Below are 18,578 nucleotides of genomic sequence, written 5' to 3'. Positions count from 1 at the left end.
AAAAAAAAAAAAAAGATACTTTGGTAACACGCAGAAATTGGATTTTAGAAAAAGATGCCCTCAAAGATGTTTGGACACTGATTATAGGAAACCAGCTGACTAGATCCAGGAAAAGAAATCTTTGTAATTTTTATGTATCTCTGATGTATATTTTCGGTTAATTCTATTTTATTCCTGCTTGATTCAAAACAGTCTCAATAAGTAGAGAGCTTGGAAATATATGTATAAAACGTGCATTTCAAAGCCATGCAATCCTTTTCCTAAATAAAGCCTTTGGAAGAGAGAGGTAAATATTCTGTTAATCAGCAAACATTAATATGACTATGATATTGGTACTTTCAATGTTATAAAATGCATTATTTAATTATACAACTTTTCAGTCAAACGAAAAAGTTGTTCACAAGTTGAGTTCAAATTTCTTAATTCATTACCTTTTTTTTTTTAATCAGCATTACACTGTATAGTTTACTAAGAGCTTTTTTTTTCCCATCAGATTCTACACTGTATTAGACTCACAGTATTAGCTGCATAATTTGATATGAGTATGTCTAAAGTGCACAGGTGTTATTTTCTGTGCTTAGGCATGTATATAAACCATATGTATAGAAGCAAAGCCAAAACCAAAATTTGATGTTGTTTACACTGAAAGGTCTTCATTATATCTTCCCTATCAGGGTGAAGGGAAAATTCTATTCAGAATTCCATTTTTAATGCTGAATGAAAATATCATGCATCTTAATGCAAATCTTTATTTTTCTGTCCCAATTATGTTATATCAACCTTGGACATATAGAATCCTATATCTCTGTCAACTGATGCTGAAGCAAAAGTGAGGTATGAAGCATTCTTTCAAATTAAGTTGTATCTACTTTTCTTTCTTCCAGTGTTGCCTCTGATTCCTTCTAGACATGGATTGCCATTGTCTTTATTGAAAATCACTTAGTGTATTTTTAATTGCTGATTATTAACCCTCACTGACTCTTTTAACTACCATACTATGAAAATAATATGGAACAGTTTTGATAATGTTAGTAAGCATGAAAAGCCCTTATTCTTTTAAATTCAAAATATTTCTGTAAATTCAAAATGTTTCTGTTAATTTATACAAGCTTCTGAAGTGACAGAAACTAGTCCATAGGTAACAAACATGTGAGTCTCAAGACTTTCTTTTTTCTTTAACAATTGATATGCCTCATCATGACAAAAAAAAGAGGGTGAGCAGAGGCAAACTTTTGTAAGTAGGTGGATTTTTTGTCAGTTTTATTCTTCCAGCGGAAGTGTCTGGGGAAAATAGATAATTACAATGCCAATTTTTATTATCAAAATAATGTGCAAAACTTATGACCTGATAAATCTGTCCTTGGATGGAGATTCTCATTTTGATAATCCCCCTAAAATGAGTAATAAAGCACCTCTGATAGTAATAAACCATTTTTTCTTTGACATTTCATGATAAGTGTAACAACAAATAAAGAACGAACTTCAAAGACTGCTTACATCAAAAGCTCTATAAAGTCTATTTGAATAAAATCTGCGACTTTCATAAAAGTGGTGTTGAAAATGTCATGAATTAAATTAATGGTCTACATTTCTTTGCTTCACATTTTCTGTATTTTAATCATAATTTATTCTTCAGCACATCCTGTCTGTTGTTGATTGAAGGAAATATTAAATCCAGCTGAGCTTTAAGCAGTTTTAAAAGGAATGGATGAATATAATTACGCATGTTAATAGTCTCAAATCTGTTTTTTTTATTTGCTCCTGCCTATAATATAACAGATCAGTAAGCTATGTTTTCTATACCTATCATCAGTCTTTCATGAAGGTTCAAAAACACCCATTCTACAGTATCATTCTTTGAGTTTTCTTACAGTAGTCTTCTCTCAGTGTTCCTGCTTTGTGCTAAAGTATCTAAAGTGCTAAAATTGAACTACGGACAATTGACCAACTCAAGAAAAAAATGTATATGTATCTCTATTGACACTAACACGAATCTTTTGAGAAGGTAATGTCGTTAGTTTGATAGATACTGTGAGTAGTGACAATATAAATTTCTGTATTCACTTCAGTAATGTTCTTTAAAAACACATATATGCACATATGTGCTTTCTCTTTGGAAGAAGAAAAATAAAGCATCTTGAGTTATATTCAGTCTGATCCTCATCAACTGCAACTCTGAAAAGACATACTTTAAGGAAGTTTATGTTACTTTTCTTAGGTTACCCTTTGCCATAAAGTAAAAAAATAATTTTATTATCTATATTGAATAAATGCTAGGGTAGTTGAAACAGTCAATATGTTTTAATAATTGCACAGTAGAAAAAGTTATTCAAATAGTAGTTCTTAAATATTGTACAAAAGGTATAGATTTGTTTACAATATTTATATGGTTCTAATAATTTATATGGCTTTAATGTGGCTGTATATTCTCTCCAAATATTATGGGCTCAAGTGGAATATGCTCTAAAGTTTTTCTCCTTACTAGTTCTGAAACAAATTCATAAGCACAGTTGATTGGACTTTTTTTTTTTAATTGACAATCACAGCAACAGATTTAAAGTGAGTCCTATTGAATTGTAGCATTATGCATATGTTTTGCAAAAGTTGTAGAGTTTTCCCTATGTCCTGGTTTTATCAGTATTCCATATCATAACATCATGCAAAAGGCTGTTGGGTTGAGCGCAGAAAACACTGTGCACTGAGGAGCTGTGTTTGCTTTTTATTTCTAGCAGTCTCACGTGAGTTCTGATTTTCCAAGGGGAGGATACACTGGCATGTACTGCATTTCCCAGGATCCTCCACATGATTTCCAATTCTGGGTGATGGAGGAATAGCTCTCTGTTTTGTTTACTGTAGAGTAAGGGGTGGAGGGGCCTGCCGATTAAGATTTAGATGGATTCTCTCTCTTTCCTCTAGTTTTATTTTTGGTTCATTTTGATTTATTACTCTTAATTATTCTGTATTATCTCACATTCTTTTTAATAAATTACTTTCTCCTATCTCAATCAGATTTTTCTCTCTTTCCCTTCCCACGGAAGGAAGGGGTGTCACATGGTTAACCTTATTAAGTAGCTTGCTTTAGTAGCATAACTAGCAGTAAGTAGTCCACTTATAATTGACTGTGCTAACTGTATGATGATAGATGTTATATTGATACGTGGAAATAAATCAGTGACAGTTATTCTCTGCCATGATTTCAGCAAAGGCAAGGTTTTTGTCTGTATTTTCTATGCAATACTAGCTGGCATTAACTGTTCACCAAGAACCATTGTCCCTTCTGGAATCTCATCTGACCAACCCTGTGTGTGCCATACTCCCTGTCCTGTCCATTCTCTTACTACTATTGAGACTGTTTTCCAAGAAAAAGGTCTGTATTCAACTTGTCCATCAGCATGTTGTCCCTCCTTGTCCACACCCAATAATTGTGCCTGTGGAGAATTTCAATCCATTTTGATAGGGAAAGGATTATTATTATTATTATTATTAATTGAGTGTGTTCATACATATCAGTGGAGTCAAAAACTTATCTTGAGAAATATTTTTCTGAAAGAAGTCATCAGAGCAGAGGGGAAACCTTACTGAAATGAGAATTCAGTGGGAATACTTGTTCAATAATCTCCTGGGGAAAAGGAATTAAGAATGTCTCACCTGTGGGGACCCATTTTTTAAGAAGGGTAAAAAAGATGACCCTGGGAACTACTGACCTGTCAGTCTCATCTCTGTGCTGAGAAAGATCGTGGAACAGATTCTTCTGGAAGCCATGCTAAGCTACATGGAAGACAAGGAGGTGATATAGGAGAACCAGCAAGGCTTCACAAACAGTAAATTCCATTTGACTAAACTACTGGCCTTTTATGATGATCTCCCTGCATCAATGGACAAGGGAAGAGCCACTGATGTCATCTATCTCGACTTCAGTAAGGCCTTGACATGGTACCCCACAACATCCTTCTCTCCAACTTGGAAATATATGAATTTGATGGGTGGACTGTTCAGTGGATAAAGAACTGGCTGCAGGATTGAGTCCAGAGAGTGGTGGCCAATGGCTTAGTGTCTGGATGGAGATCAGTGATGAGTGGTGTCCTTCAGGGGTCAGCTTTGGGCAACCTGATCTAGTTGTACATGTCCCTGTTCATTGCAGTGGAGTTGGGATAGGTGACTTTTAAAGGTCCCTTCCAACTCAAACGATTCTATGATTCTATAACCCTTTCCTTGGAATACATGCTCAGTCATGCAACAGTGAGCCTTACTATGAGCCATGCCTGCTCGGGAACCAGTATTCACTAGTTGTAAGACTTCTAGGTTCAGCATTCTCATTGGTTATGAAATTGCCTTACCTTTCTATTAGAGTAACACATAAATGAGCCAATGATAACCACTGAACTCCACTATGCCATTGGAGCAAATGACAACAGGATAACCCGGAAGGTGAAGTGACCACCTTACGCTTCATTTCGTAGCATCTGAAGCAGGTGAACTGCCAGGGTTGACTCACTGAATCTCTAGGGTGATTGCTGCTAATGAAAAGCAGATTCACTGATACTTTCTTCAGTGGTGCTACATGACTTCCTGGAGCTGGGATGCCACTGATTGTGACAGTCACTAAGCTATACATGAGATATGTACATAATACACTGTTGTATAGATACTGTAATAAACATGCAAATCCTTTTATTTTATAATTTTTTTGTAATGGGGAATTTAGCAAGCATAAGCAGGATTCGGAATCTGTGGCTGTGTATGTATCTGATTCATAATCTTCCAATCTTTTCTGTTGCTTTCTGTGTATTTTTTCTTGTGTGACATTCCTGGTAGTGATAGTATTTTTCTTTGTCAAGTTTTAATTTCATATAAAATGATAAAAAATGGAAAGAAGAATTCAACTGCTTAAGAATGCTAAGCAAAACCACATCAAAACTAGTGCTGTGTCATTTTTCAATAACAGGTATATTTTCTCACCATAATTGACCTCATAATTTATCCTCTTGGGAGCTAGATAATACAACTACACCCTTTGAGACGATAATTATTGTTGAAGTAATGTTGGACAGATGTTTATCAGTGAAAATTTACGTTAAGCATTTGATATTATTGGCCTTTCCTGGAATGAATTTGGATTTTAACGTATTATCCAGAGTCTATAGTTCTGTCAACAATAATAAATTTGGACAATAATAAAACTTTGGACAAATTTCTGCAGAAGTTATATTCAGTAACAGTACTTCCCTTAAGAAACCCTAAACATCTGAATGTGGTAACTGAATATTTGTGCAGTTGAATATCGATAGACCAATTCCTGAATGTTTCTTTGAAATTGCATTTGTTTCCTCTTGGGAAAGATGAAAAAGGTCAAGAGGCATAAAGTCAAAGAGGGAATACCAATTAATGAAGATAATCCTGTATGTCATCAAATAACCTTTCCTATTCTTATGTGACTTCTTTAAATGAACATGGTCAGATGTAGACATAAATATGCCCATGTTTTTTAGTACATCTAACAATAATTTATAATAAGATTTGTAACAACAAAGATATCTTTATTGTCTGTGAATTCGGTTATTACTAAATATTTCATTGTCTGCCATTGAAAAACTAAACACTACTTCAGATATATTATAGATTAGATACAAGGGAGAAGAATGAGGTAAAGGATGAATGTTTACAGCCTGTATGCTTATGTGGTAGGGAAGCTTCAGAAGCATCTCTTGACAAACCTCTATACCAATACTTCTCTCAAAATCTTAGGAACATGATATTCTAAAGAGAACAATTCTGTGTAGATAATATCAGTGCCACACAGCTACACTTTTGTCAATTTTTACTTTTTTTTTTTGTCTTTCAAAGAAAATGTCTCCATTATGATTTCTCCTTTAATGTTCATAATATAATTATCTCCATGAATTTCATTTTTTGATGTTTTGCACTGACTAGGAGTGTAAATAGAAGATTAGACTCTTAAATGAAAAAGGATTGTGAAGGTAATTCCTAAGATATTTTTATGTTATTAATTTTACATTTATATTTCTATTATATAGAGCAATTGAATATTTATGAAACATTTAAGAAATCTTGTATATATATTAAAGGTGTCGCCAGCTGATGTAATGTAAGAACTTTGTCTCAATTCACGTTATCCTGCTGTCATCATTTTGTATTTGATGGTCCTTTAAAAAATCACTTGAGTAAACACTAAAATCAGCAAATGAACAGTGTGCTTTGGAATGCCAAAGTTACTTTTCAGCAGGTACCTGTATTAGATAATGCAGTTTTGTACTACATGAAGTCTCGAAAAGCAATTATGAAATGGCGGAATTATTTTCATATTTTGTTGTTTAAAAGCAGGCATGGTTTTTTGATGGTTGGCTTTTTTTTTTTTCAAGAGTGAAATTTTGCATGTTTATTTTTCTTGGCTCTCTATGAATAAAAAATATGAAGAAACAGGAGGAAGAGAGATGTATGGGAAAACTCAGAATTCAGAAAAATAGAGATGACATTTGAGTAAAAGTTACACTTCACTTATGTAAAAGAAGCTTGTCCATGATTCTCAGATGCTACATATCACCAAATATTTGATTTTTGAATTTTCTGCTATAGTAAGCATGAGTATTGAACTCTTAAATGACATGGAATAACATCTCACAATATCACCATTAAATTAAATCAGAATTTTTTACACTCTTGTTCTCATGCAACTGAAATGTGAGGAGAAAATATTAGCCTGATTTTTGTGCAAGTAAGCAAAACCAAGATGAAATACTAAGAATCAAGTTTTTGCAAGCTGAATAGCCTAAATAAGACAAATACTGTCTTAGACAAAAACTCACTGTACGTTGAGTTACCTCTGCAAAATACACAGCAAAGCTGAAATACATTATCATTTGCTCAGCCAGCACTAGGTCAACTTCAAACATGAATCTTAAAGTAATATTAACCATAGTTAAGTAACGTATACTATCATCTATATGAACACTCTGCTTATGAGTAAATGTCTAGCTAAATACAGTAATTATATCTTTCTCAGCATAGAGTTATATTGTCCTTATTACCTTTACCTAGATGTAAGAATTGGTATAAATGTTGCCTTGTTAAGTGATGACAACAACCATTTTACATGCCTCTCCCAGTTTCTATACCATTAAATACCTCTCAAGGTCAACAAGAATTTGAGGAAATCTCCTTTCAAATGATAAAATAAAAACAACTGTAAAATTCCTATTATAGTATGTTTTGCTATATTAACTATTCTAGACTTGTATCATTTTTCCAAAACTAGTAAGTCATTGCTGTCATTGAATACAATATCAGATCTTTTTAGGTGGACCTGTTTGACAGTGGACAGAAAACAGCAGTAGTCACAGAAATTAAATTGGTAGAAGGGTGGTAACAGGAATGTGTGCCAAAGTGGCCTGAATGAGTAAAAGACATGCTCTGGCTGTCCTGGGGATTATCTCTTCACTGCCGTGTGACCTCCCACACATACCATGGAGCTGTACAGTAACACAGCTGTCTAGATCATAATTCATATAGATAGATATACTTCTTTGAGATTTCATAGGAGATCACAGTAAACAGCTAAGGAAGAGGTGCTTATCACACTTGTAATGAGTAAAGATTTATAGCCCCACATAAAAGAAAAATGTTGGTTTGTGATATTCCAAGAGCGGAAGAGCAGAGGGCACTGAGGAAGCCTGGTATGACATACTATATACAATCTGAGCATGATGGATGCATACATAGCATACTCACTTAATTGCTATACCATAGATATATGTTACACATTTTAAATGGCAATCATAGTGAGAAACTAAAAGTGATAATGGAAAGCTCTTTGTTAGAACTTTAAAGTTTATTTTGATTTGTTCCAGAGGGATAAAAGTCTTAATTACTCTGTGCTTAAGTTGATTTCTCCACCTTTATTCTTTCCTTTTAAATGAGTTAAAATACCAGCTTTTGCTAGACTCGAAATAACTTAATTCCCAAGTAACATTTCACAGAAATGAAAGCCTTACCCAAGTGAAGTTGATCAGATTTTTTCCCAAAAATTTCATTAGGGCTATGTTTTCAGCTAGTCTTTTGGTATCTTAAACATAATGCAGGGCTTATGGTGTGTATTGGTGAATAAGAAGACAAGAAACAAATCTCTGGTCTCAGTGCTGAACATACTGCCTGCTTCACTGTCTAAGTCTAGGCCACTATAAAATGCTTTCCCCCAAAAAAGATTTAATTTGGAAAGAAAGACCTGAGTGACCCAAACAGAGCTAATGAGTAACGTAACTAGTATGGACAATCAGGCACTTAGACCTCTGCTTCACCCACCACACCTCTTTTATTTAGTAGAATTTTACCAGCTGTGCTCTGTTTTGCATTTATGCCAACTTGTACAGTCAGTTTAGCATTATAGGATTTCTGCACAATCCTTCTTTTGACTACATCATGACTCAATTTTCCATAGAAGTTAGATGCCTGTTTAAGTGACATATGTCAGGAGATGTTATAGAGAATAACCTTGAAATAACCTTGCACTGAATCAAAATGTAATGCTATAGGTTTGCTATAAGCTTTTCCTTAAAGAAAAATTAAATACTTTTCTTAGGTATTTGGTAACCGTAAGCAGACCTGAAGGTGAGTGTCAAATACAAGGTCAATTTCAGGTTTCTTTTGCTTTGTGATAGTTGCTGTGTGGTTTTAGTTTAGTTTACTTTTAATGTATTATTTAATATTGGCCAGACAGTGAAGTTCCTTTTGATTCTTTCATGATTTTAAATCCTGAGTGAATATTAAAGCTTGAGTACATTTACTCAGCTTTTCAGTCTGATTCTCCACAACCCCAGGCAAAACCTGAAAATATTCTATCTGTGACAGAGCTCTTTGCTGCCTCTCAGATAGATCTTCACCATGTACGTGAGGAGTCAGGAACAGCCGCTGCCCCTCCTTTTCCTCCTCTTTATCTAGTGAGGATGTATCAAGCTGTATCCCAATATGTAGTATGAATTTAAGAATAAAATATGAAGTCCTCCAAACAGTGTTCTGATGGTACTTTTTCTTTCCACTTGCTATACCAAGATGTATTGCTAGCCACATATTTAGAGCTATATTTCCTTCAAAAGTAAAGCAACTTAAATCTTTGACAACATAGACCACTTTAGAAAATGTAATTGTAAGATATACATGTCCTATACTTCTGTAGATATGCTTATTTTTTCCTTCTTTCCATGGGAGTTTAGGCTTACTGGTGCTTATGTCTAGTGAGATGTGAGCTGTGTGTAGGTCCTCCTTTGTGAAAGGAGGAGAAAGAATTTATGAGCTTGGAAAGAGTTGAAAAGCAATTGCACCAGTGAGGTGGCCTGTTATCCAGGTAAGCCACCTGTGCAGAGGAAATCCTTTGAACTGACTCCTTTTCATAATAAATTAAAGAAAATAATTATCATTCAGTCCATTAGCCCTTTGGCATTCCTTTCTGCTAACAACAGCTATTGTTTTTAAACAGTTCCTTTTTTTGTGTGTGTCTTATTTGATATAAACTTCTCCCCCTCAAACCACTCTATTCTTTTTCTGCTTTAGAAAAACAATAGATCTCTTTTCTTTGACATAACTAATCAAATTCTGAGGGGAAAAAAATGGAGGCAGCTAACACGTATTCATTACTATGAGTGTTGTGCAGTCTGCATTTTTTTTCCTCGCAAGATTGATTAATTAAATATTTATGAAAGAGAAACACCTGGCACACTTCCATAAACAAATAGGTCTCCTGTGGGTTTGCAACAGCTGAGGAGAGTTTGGAGGGACTATAGGGATCTCAGACTAAAGACTTCCTCACAGCTTGAGTTCTTACACATTACTGTCTCATAAATATGCACCAACACACAAATAATTTCTATTTTGAAGATACAAAATGAAATAACAACGGATGAAATCCAAAATACAGCCATAGAGAAAGGTAAAGATTAAGCAGGATAGAAGTGCTGTATGCAGGGAAAATTATTTCTTTTTATTTCTGTATGAAAGCTCTACTGCTAGGGAGCCTCAAGAACCTGAGGCCCTTTTTTAAGGCATTAGTCTGGGACTGCTATTTAAATACTGGAAGCCTCAGATTGAAGAGATCTGTTGAAATTTAAGGGCAAGGGTTAAGAAATTATGCAAGACACCTAAAAGTGGGAAATTCATTCTGTTCACTATTTCAGCTGCTCTTCCAGATGGATCTGCTTTTTAGATACTTGTCTGGCTCTTCATCTTCAGTGGAATGTTTTCACTGGTATGTCACTTCTTTTAAAATAATAGTGCCACTGTCTTCAACTACAATTTAGCTGGCATGATTGCTTTTATCGACCACTGCTTTGCTATGGCGAGTAAGATTGTTTCAATTCTTGGGAGTTGAAGTAATGTAGCTGTTAGTGTCAAATTCTTGTGTAATATCTTTTACATGTGCTTACGTGCCATGTGCTATCTGTATGTTGTATTATAATTCATCATCTGTGGCTATGATTTTTTCTTAGGCAATCTTAGAAACCTGCTGTATGTGCTGAATCTTAGAACTTAAAGGTTCAGACTGTGTGGGGAAATGATAAAGATATATTAAATGTATTGTCTTTCTGAGGCCAAAATCTAGAATGAATTGTTCTGGTAAGAGTTTGTAACGTTGGTCAAATACTATTTTATTTCTCAAGTTCAGGCACAGCAAAATACTTATGTTATCAAGATCTCAGATGCAGGTTTTCTTAAAACATTCTTGAATTTCATTTTATTCTTTGTCAAAGCTGAATGAATATTAGGGAAAATCTTTTATTGTTTGCTATTAAGTTGAGGGAGGAGGGGTGTTGGTCAAGAGACTGTTTTCTTGTCATACATTGTTTGAATGAGCACTTCTGAGCTGTGAATTGCCTTCAGTAATAAAGTTGAGAGCATCATAAACATGTCAGTCTATATGGAAAAAGCTAAAGTGAAGATTCTTTGAAGTTCTGCAAATCAGTCAGTACGAGTGGAGTCTGGTACTGTTTATGGAAACATGGTATGGAGCTAAATCAGCATTGTACTTAATATTAAGAGTAGGTGGTACTTTGTCTTCTAGGTAACTTCAGTAAAGTAATGTGATAGCTAATCTTATGAAATTTGGTGAAAAGGCTAATGAAATGAATAGGAGCTTTTTCATGATCTGCAGTGTACGAGACATGAAGTTTTTATGTTTCTATATATACTTTGCAAAACATATTTTACTGGATGTGATTTAGGGGAAAGTTTACAAAATGTTGAATCACCTTTTACTTGCCAGCTCTTTTTGCTGTGTTAACCAGTTGTTTTGTTTTTTTTTCTTTAATTATTTTCACATGATTTTCCCCCATAAGGAATTAACATTAATATACAGTATATCTTGATATAGTTTGAATTGTTGATAGAAATACTTATTTCATTTAGAGCTGTCTTCTTTGTACCTGCAGTTTCCTTTGGCTTTCCCTAGGTGTCTGAAAGAACAGAATAATACATTCCAGGTTCAATCTGTATCTTTAATGAAGGTATTGAGTATAGATTACCTAAAAAGCTAAAATCAGTCTTTGAAATTAATGTTAATACTGTACGTAAAAGGATTGGAGAATTCAATCTCTTCCCATCAGAAATAGATTGTAATTGTATATGATGAAGATCTTAAATGTCCTGACTGGAAAGAATATTAATACTGAGTGGTAGCAAATAGATCTTGATTTAATAAAATATCTTTATTTCCTGCTAACAGAAAATGATCACAGAATTGTTTAAAAAGGATGAGCCATTGAAATCACCTTGTTAGATATAAATACTTAATAGCATCCATTATAATGAGATAAAAAGTGATGGCTGTAAGGTCAAGTGTGAGAAGGAGAGAGTTCAAAGACAGTGTGGACCCTTCAACATAATATAACCTCGTTTTAAAAGGGAGTGGAAATGCATTGCCTGATGAGAAGAAAAGCCTCCGTGTAAGCTTGATAAATATTCAGGGTTTGTGTGTAATGAGAAATGGAATCTGATGAATGAAATGTCATGGTAAAATCATTTTAATCAATAATGGAATGTGACATTATCCAGACCATAGTAATATGTCTTCTCCTTTTTATTCTTTCCCTGTAGTAAGCTTTATTTCCATTTTCTTTCTTTCTTTTTTTAATAGCTTTTCTTTTTTGTTAACTTAAGATTGGTTATGCTAATGTAATGTTGTTATACTTCTTGTAACCTTTCTTACACAGCTAAAACTGAATATGTAATGCTACAGGTCTTGACATAATCTTAGGTAAATATGTAGTATATAAAGATGCTGAATTTTTATGTATTCAAAATATAATTGGCTATCTTCTCCCCAAGATGTGATATTTTTAAATGTAGAATTGTGACTGGATTACAGTAAATATCATATGTATAGGGAGTGCTTGTTCAGATATATAAGTATGTAATAATGACCTCAGTGTAAATAACTGTGAATAAATTATGTAGTAATACACACTAGTTGTCATTTAGTTTCTTGTAATGTTTACTTTAGCATAATAAAATTAGATTTATTTTTAGTTATTGAGATATTCTGTTATGGCAGTAAAAATGATGATTTTATAATGTTGTCTGATGATAATGCTTTATCATCCTAAAGGATACTTTTATCTGAAAAGACTAAAGTTAATTTTGAAAATTGGGCAGATAGTCTGTCAGTTCATCTTCATCATTTTATGGAGACAGTAATGGAGTGATGTCACAGCAGTGCAAAGTTTCTTTTTGGCAATACCAGCACTAAGTTCTTTTGATTCCTACTATAGACCCTCTCTGCAGGCCTCTGTGGATGCCCTGGTCAAGGTTCTGGAGTGTTCAGAACACTAATCTGCATTCCTTTTCAATCATTTGTAGTCTTGGTGATTATCAGAAGTAGCTGACTAAAAAGCACTGTGGGGTGAATGAGCCTTGTATATTTTCTTATTAGTGAAAACTTGTTTGAGACATAGAAATCTATCAAGGACTTTAAAAACTGATGCTGTGAGTCACAGCTGAAACCAAGCAGGGAGAAGTTAGAACACCGTTTCTAAAGCAGGACAGGGAAACCTTAACACTCTATTACCATGTGGTGGATTTTGGTTGTTTTTTTTTTTTTTATTATTATTCATTTTTTCAAAACTTAATAAAAGGCAACTGATATTCATTCAGTATGTATATAAGAAGATTCAGTAAAAAGCAGTCTTGGTTCATAGTATTTTACCAAATCAAAATAGGTGACTAAGAAGATATTTCATTTGTCCATCTTTGGTTGTTTGTTTTTTTTTTTATTGTTATTAGATTATTATTTGGCAATGCTTGACTTGATCTTTTAGCTTTACTATAGCAACAACATGGGCTGAATATAGCCCATATATTAAAACCAAGTGTTTATATTTGTTTGGATCAATTTGGCTTAATGTCATTCATATCATTAACATTTTGCAGAAATAATATTGATGAAAATTATTGATCCCTGTTGCAGAAATCATTGTATCTGCTGTGCTGAAGGCTTAGAATTGTTTGATCATACGTTAGCCACAATGATTGCTTGATATAGTCTATAGTCTCAAGGCAGTCAAACCCTAGTAATTGTTGATTGAGGTATTAGGGACATGAGAAACAGAACCAGAAATATTGGTAAGAGAACAGTCAGCCTTCTTAGGCAACTCTGGGCCTCTTTTGTAAACCATTTTTTCTGTGGAAGACTGCAGAAAGATAATGGTAGCTTGTCCCTATGTTAATGGGTATATTGTTAGCTAAGGTTTTTACCTTTGTATGAGCCCTTCCTCCATAAGTTTTTGGAGACAGCAGCACAAAAGGCACGATCTACTCTTCCTTGTTTCTCTCCTTTCCTGCTTAAATTAATATTCTCCCCTGCAAAGCTGGGATATAGGAGCAGCAATAATATTTCAGTATGAGGGAGGGAGGCAGAGAGAGGTGAAAAAGATTGCACCTTCTTGCCCTGTCTGGTATAGTCTGCCCTGAGGCATGTTGGAGAAAAGGAAAGCCTTTCTTCTGGTTGCCTCCCCACATGCCATTTGGACTTCTGATGGCAGATCTGAAGGAACTGGAGCTGGCCTCTTTCACAACGACAACCTCATTGTGGTTCCTTTTAGTTGGTGAAGATTGCTTCTTTCTATTCCTATCTGACAAAACAGTCCTGGTGTCCTTGCTGCTTGTGTGCTGGCACTTGGACAGCTGCACTTGCAAGTGTACCTAATTTTTATGTCTCCCAAGAACATAATTTTATTTAAGCATGAGAAAAGGGAAATCCTACATTTAGAAATGCACACTATCCCAATGGGATACAGTAATATTTTTAGGTGGCTAATGAGAGATTGCAATGTCCATGCCATGGTAAAATAGAGTATTTTTCATGCTTTGAGGGACCTACACAGCCCACTAAAATTTTACTCCTGTTTCTGATATGGCAGTTTTTTAAGGAGCACTGCAAATACAGGTTGAGGCTTAAGTTTATAGGCAGTCTACAGAAAACCTAGTCAGTATTTGAGAAGGCTGACTGTACACATAAGTGCAGCTCTTAAATACTTGTTTGCATAAGTATTAATGATTGCTTTTTCTCCCTTAATTTGAGGGTTAAATATATATATGTATATGTGTATGGATCACCACAGACAGAAAAAAAAAAAGTTTGTCTCCCTCTTTGTCACATAGTATACTTTTCCTATGTATTTTAATGTCAGTGCGTTAGACTTGTGTTCTGGTAGTATCTTGTTTAGGGAGTCTGTTTGTGATTGATAATAAGCTATTTGCTGCTTAAGCTTACAGAATCACTTAGTTGAAAATGTTGTTTGTTTTATTCAAGGTACAGCAACTATTCAGTTTCCTAGAATCTTTTTAGCACTACAAAAAATGTTTTAACTGGAAGGATGTGCTGGAATTGTATTATATTTTGAAGTAAATGCAATGTGAGTAGGGATGGTATTGATACTTCTAATTGAAGTTAATAGCAGGTTTTTGTTTGTTTGTTTGTTTTTGTATAAAATAACAAAACTACACTTACCAAGCAATGTGAATTGAATTCTAGCAGATGTTTAACTGCTGGCATGCTAGTTTCAATAAGTGTGAAATAATGCTTTATAAAGGACATAATAGTTGGTTTGTACAGGAGCTGAAAACTCCATTCAGATTCATTACACAACTTATCTGCTATCAAAAGGCTATGTCTTCTTAGGGGTTCTTACAGTGTACAATAATTGCTAACCAGATCTATTAGAAACATTTCTGAGGTGAGTAATAACTCTAACCCTTAATCCCTGTATGAATTCAATTAATCTTAAAATACTGTCTGCACGTATGTACTTTTTTGATGAAGTTATCAGAAACGGCATTTAGATTTTGAAGCTGAAAATGAGCAGGAGAATGACTTCATGAATTTTTTAGTACACCATGGACAAAGCTTTTATCTGAATTTCATACACATATTCGAGTGTGTGGGAATATATTATATGTAACATTTTGCTTTTAAGAGTAGTTATTGTAAAGAAAATCAGAACTGATGTCAAAGAAGCTAATGGATCACAGAGCTCAAGAATATTCTGATAGGTACTCCCAGTAGCTGACATCCACTCAAGGAAGATGGTCTGTATTACTCCCTGGAAGAGCCTCTCATTTTTCCTGTTGACTGCAGTTATTTCTTACAAATTTCTCTCTGTACTTGATACACACTTTAAAGAACAGCATAGAGGCAGAAGTGCTTCATTTGATTTTTCCTGTCTTGAAGTAGATGTTGAGGTAGAGAATTAGTTGAGCAGTGGAAAAGATCACAGTTCTGAGGATAAGTAAATTTGTGTAATTATCTGGAGAAAAAAAAAAAAACATAAATTTTCTTGGTCAGTTGTGACTTCTGTATTAAGGTAGATGTTTTATCTTATTTCCTTGTCACATCACTCCCTATATAATTTTTGTGTTTCAACAACATCTGATTTGTGCTATTGGAAGAAAAACTTACAGCTGTCTTCACAAATCTGTGACAGAGCAGCCCCTTGCTTAACAGTGACCAGCTGTTAATCAAACCATCTCAGTGACAATGTAATAATGGGAGCCCACTTTAGTTTCTTTCATTTTCTAGTATGTTCATGTTGAGATTAAAATATTGAAGATGGGCCAACAAGTGTCAATGTCTGTGGTACTAAAAGCAGTGCTAAAGCATGTTGGATATCTGGTAACACGTTATTGCTGTCTATTATCTGCTCTTGGCTGGATGAGTGATTTGTTCTTGGCTTCAGAATAAATAATGTGGAGGATCCAAAGAGGCCATCTCACAGTTCTTGAATCTAATTTGAAACTGTGATGAACACAGATATTGCTATTTGTTGTTCTTTTTTAAGTAACAAAAATAGGGCAGTAGTGGTATTTAGTGCCATTTTTTGTTGGAAGTGGAATGATTTGTTTTGGGGATAAAGATTAATTCTCCAAGTTTTTCATCATGACTTCTGGGGAAAAATTAAAACATAGAAAAATCAAAAAGGGTCAGTGCGTTGAGAGGAAGCAGTGTGGAAGAGAGAATTTAGTTTAGCTATTTTTCAGGTTGAGTATTATCATATATTTTAAAACTCAAAATAACACCTTTTTTCAAAGTCTTCTATTATTATAAAAAGGAGCACTACAGGAGAAATTCAATATTTGACTACAGTAAGTTGGTTTCTGGCACAGTTCTATATGATTTTTCTTTCACCTCTTGCACTAAGAATGTTTCAAAATATTTTCTAGTTTATATTATTATTGTATTGTATTGCTTAATGCATCTCATATAACTGATTTTAACTTTCAGGCAAGACATACTGTTTTGTTCCCCAACCAACAAATTGATGACATGAAATGCAGGTGCACTAACAGCTGCCTTTGAGGCTTTTTTTTTTTTTTGATTAAGTAGTGGAATTAGCAGAGAAAACAGGCTGATTAAAGAATCTGCATCTGATTTTATAAAATACACAGACTAACCAAGTCTAACCAGTCCTTAGGTATTTGTTTACAGATGCATAAGTAAATTAATATATACTGGCCTGTGGAGACAACATCTTTTCCTACTCAAAATACCTCTTCCATTTCTATGGGAGTTTTAAGGTACAGAACAATAGAATCATTAAGGTTGGAAAAGTTCTCTAAGATCATCTACTCTAGCCATCCACCTACCACTAATATTGCCCACTAAACCATGTCCCTGTGTACCACATCTACACTTCTCTTGAACAACTCCAGGGAAGGTAACTCCACCTGGGCAGCCCATTCCAGTGCCTGGCTACTCTTTCAGAGAATTTTCTCCTAGGAAGGACTATTTGCCATAATGAGTAGCAAAATAATTCATCCAATAACTTCCAGGTACATTTCTGGTATTAAGCATTTTTTAAACACATATATACTGTTTAAGTTATGAATGTGTATCTTTCAGAAGGACAAAATATTATGCTCATTTAATATCTTAATGACACTTCAAATTACCCTGCCATGGTTTGAAAAGATGTCCATCTTAGCTATGAGTCTATGTATCTCACATATATTATAGCTATTTACCAAGATTAGTGAGTCAGTGACTGTTAGGAGTTACAGTAACATTATTTGGTTATATTTTACTAAAGTCAATCTGTTATGTCTAGCAATAACATTGTAGGCAATTCTAGCCCCAGGAGTTCATTTTGGGTATTAGTTAGCAGAAGTATGCTCTTTACAGAACTGAACAGCCAAATAAAGGAAGATTTATATAATATAATTTATATAGACTGTAGCACAAACAAAAGCATGGCGTCTATTTTTAAAGTCAGATTTTTATTTTGTTTCTTCTATATATTTAATACATGTAATTAGTATAATAAATGTTTAAAAATAAGCCTATATAAAAGTTTATTTGCTGTTTTTTTTTTCCTAAACAAAATCCCAAGTTCATGAGAACTTAAAGAGAACTTTGAGTGAGAGAGGAGGTGAATATGGTCCAGAAACAGCCTGCTTTGCCACATACTGCAGTAAAAGTAGTACTAGGGAAGAATAAGGAGGTATAATTCAACACAACTCTGAGAATATTTTAAGTCTTCAGGCAGTATTTCTTCTTTTGCCACATTTTGAGAATTTATACCCAGAGACCTTTTAGACACTTTCCAAATGAACCATACACTATGTTGTGTTTACTCTGCAAAATGCTTTTGAAACTGGATTCATTAAACTTATGTGAACTTGTATACATGTGGAGTTGTGAAATGAAACTTCACTTTCTAAATGAGATGGCCATGTTCTAAAGTTATTTGGTACTAGAGATTTGAATAGAGTCAGAAGTTGACATGGTAAATGTGGGAAGAAGATTAAATATTCAAAAATAATAAAACAGCATCATCTTCTGTTTTGGTTGTGCTTGAATCAAAGAGAGCAGGAAATAATATATGCAAGAATGTTTTCCTGAGCCCTCTTGTTCCCACCTACAAAAGTGATACTGGTGTTTTACTGCAATTTCTTGTTTATTTAACTTCTTGTTTATTTGTTGTGTGAATAACTGACTAAAACAAAACTCCCAAGACTTTGAGTGCATTTTTGTTTTATTTGCTTGGTTTGTTGGATTCTTTTGGATCTCTGTCATGGAAAAGATC

The sequence above is a fragment of the Meleagris gallopavo genome, chromosome 1, assembly GCF_000146605.3.
Source record: "Meleagris gallopavo isolate NT-WF06-2002-E0010 breed Aviagen turkey brand Nicholas breeding stock chromosome 1, Turkey_5.1, whole genome shotgun sequence".
Taxonomy (NCBI): Eukaryota; Metazoa; Chordata; class Aves; order Galliformes; family Phasianidae; genus Meleagris; species Meleagris gallopavo.
This window is presented reverse-complemented; position numbering follows the sequence as displayed.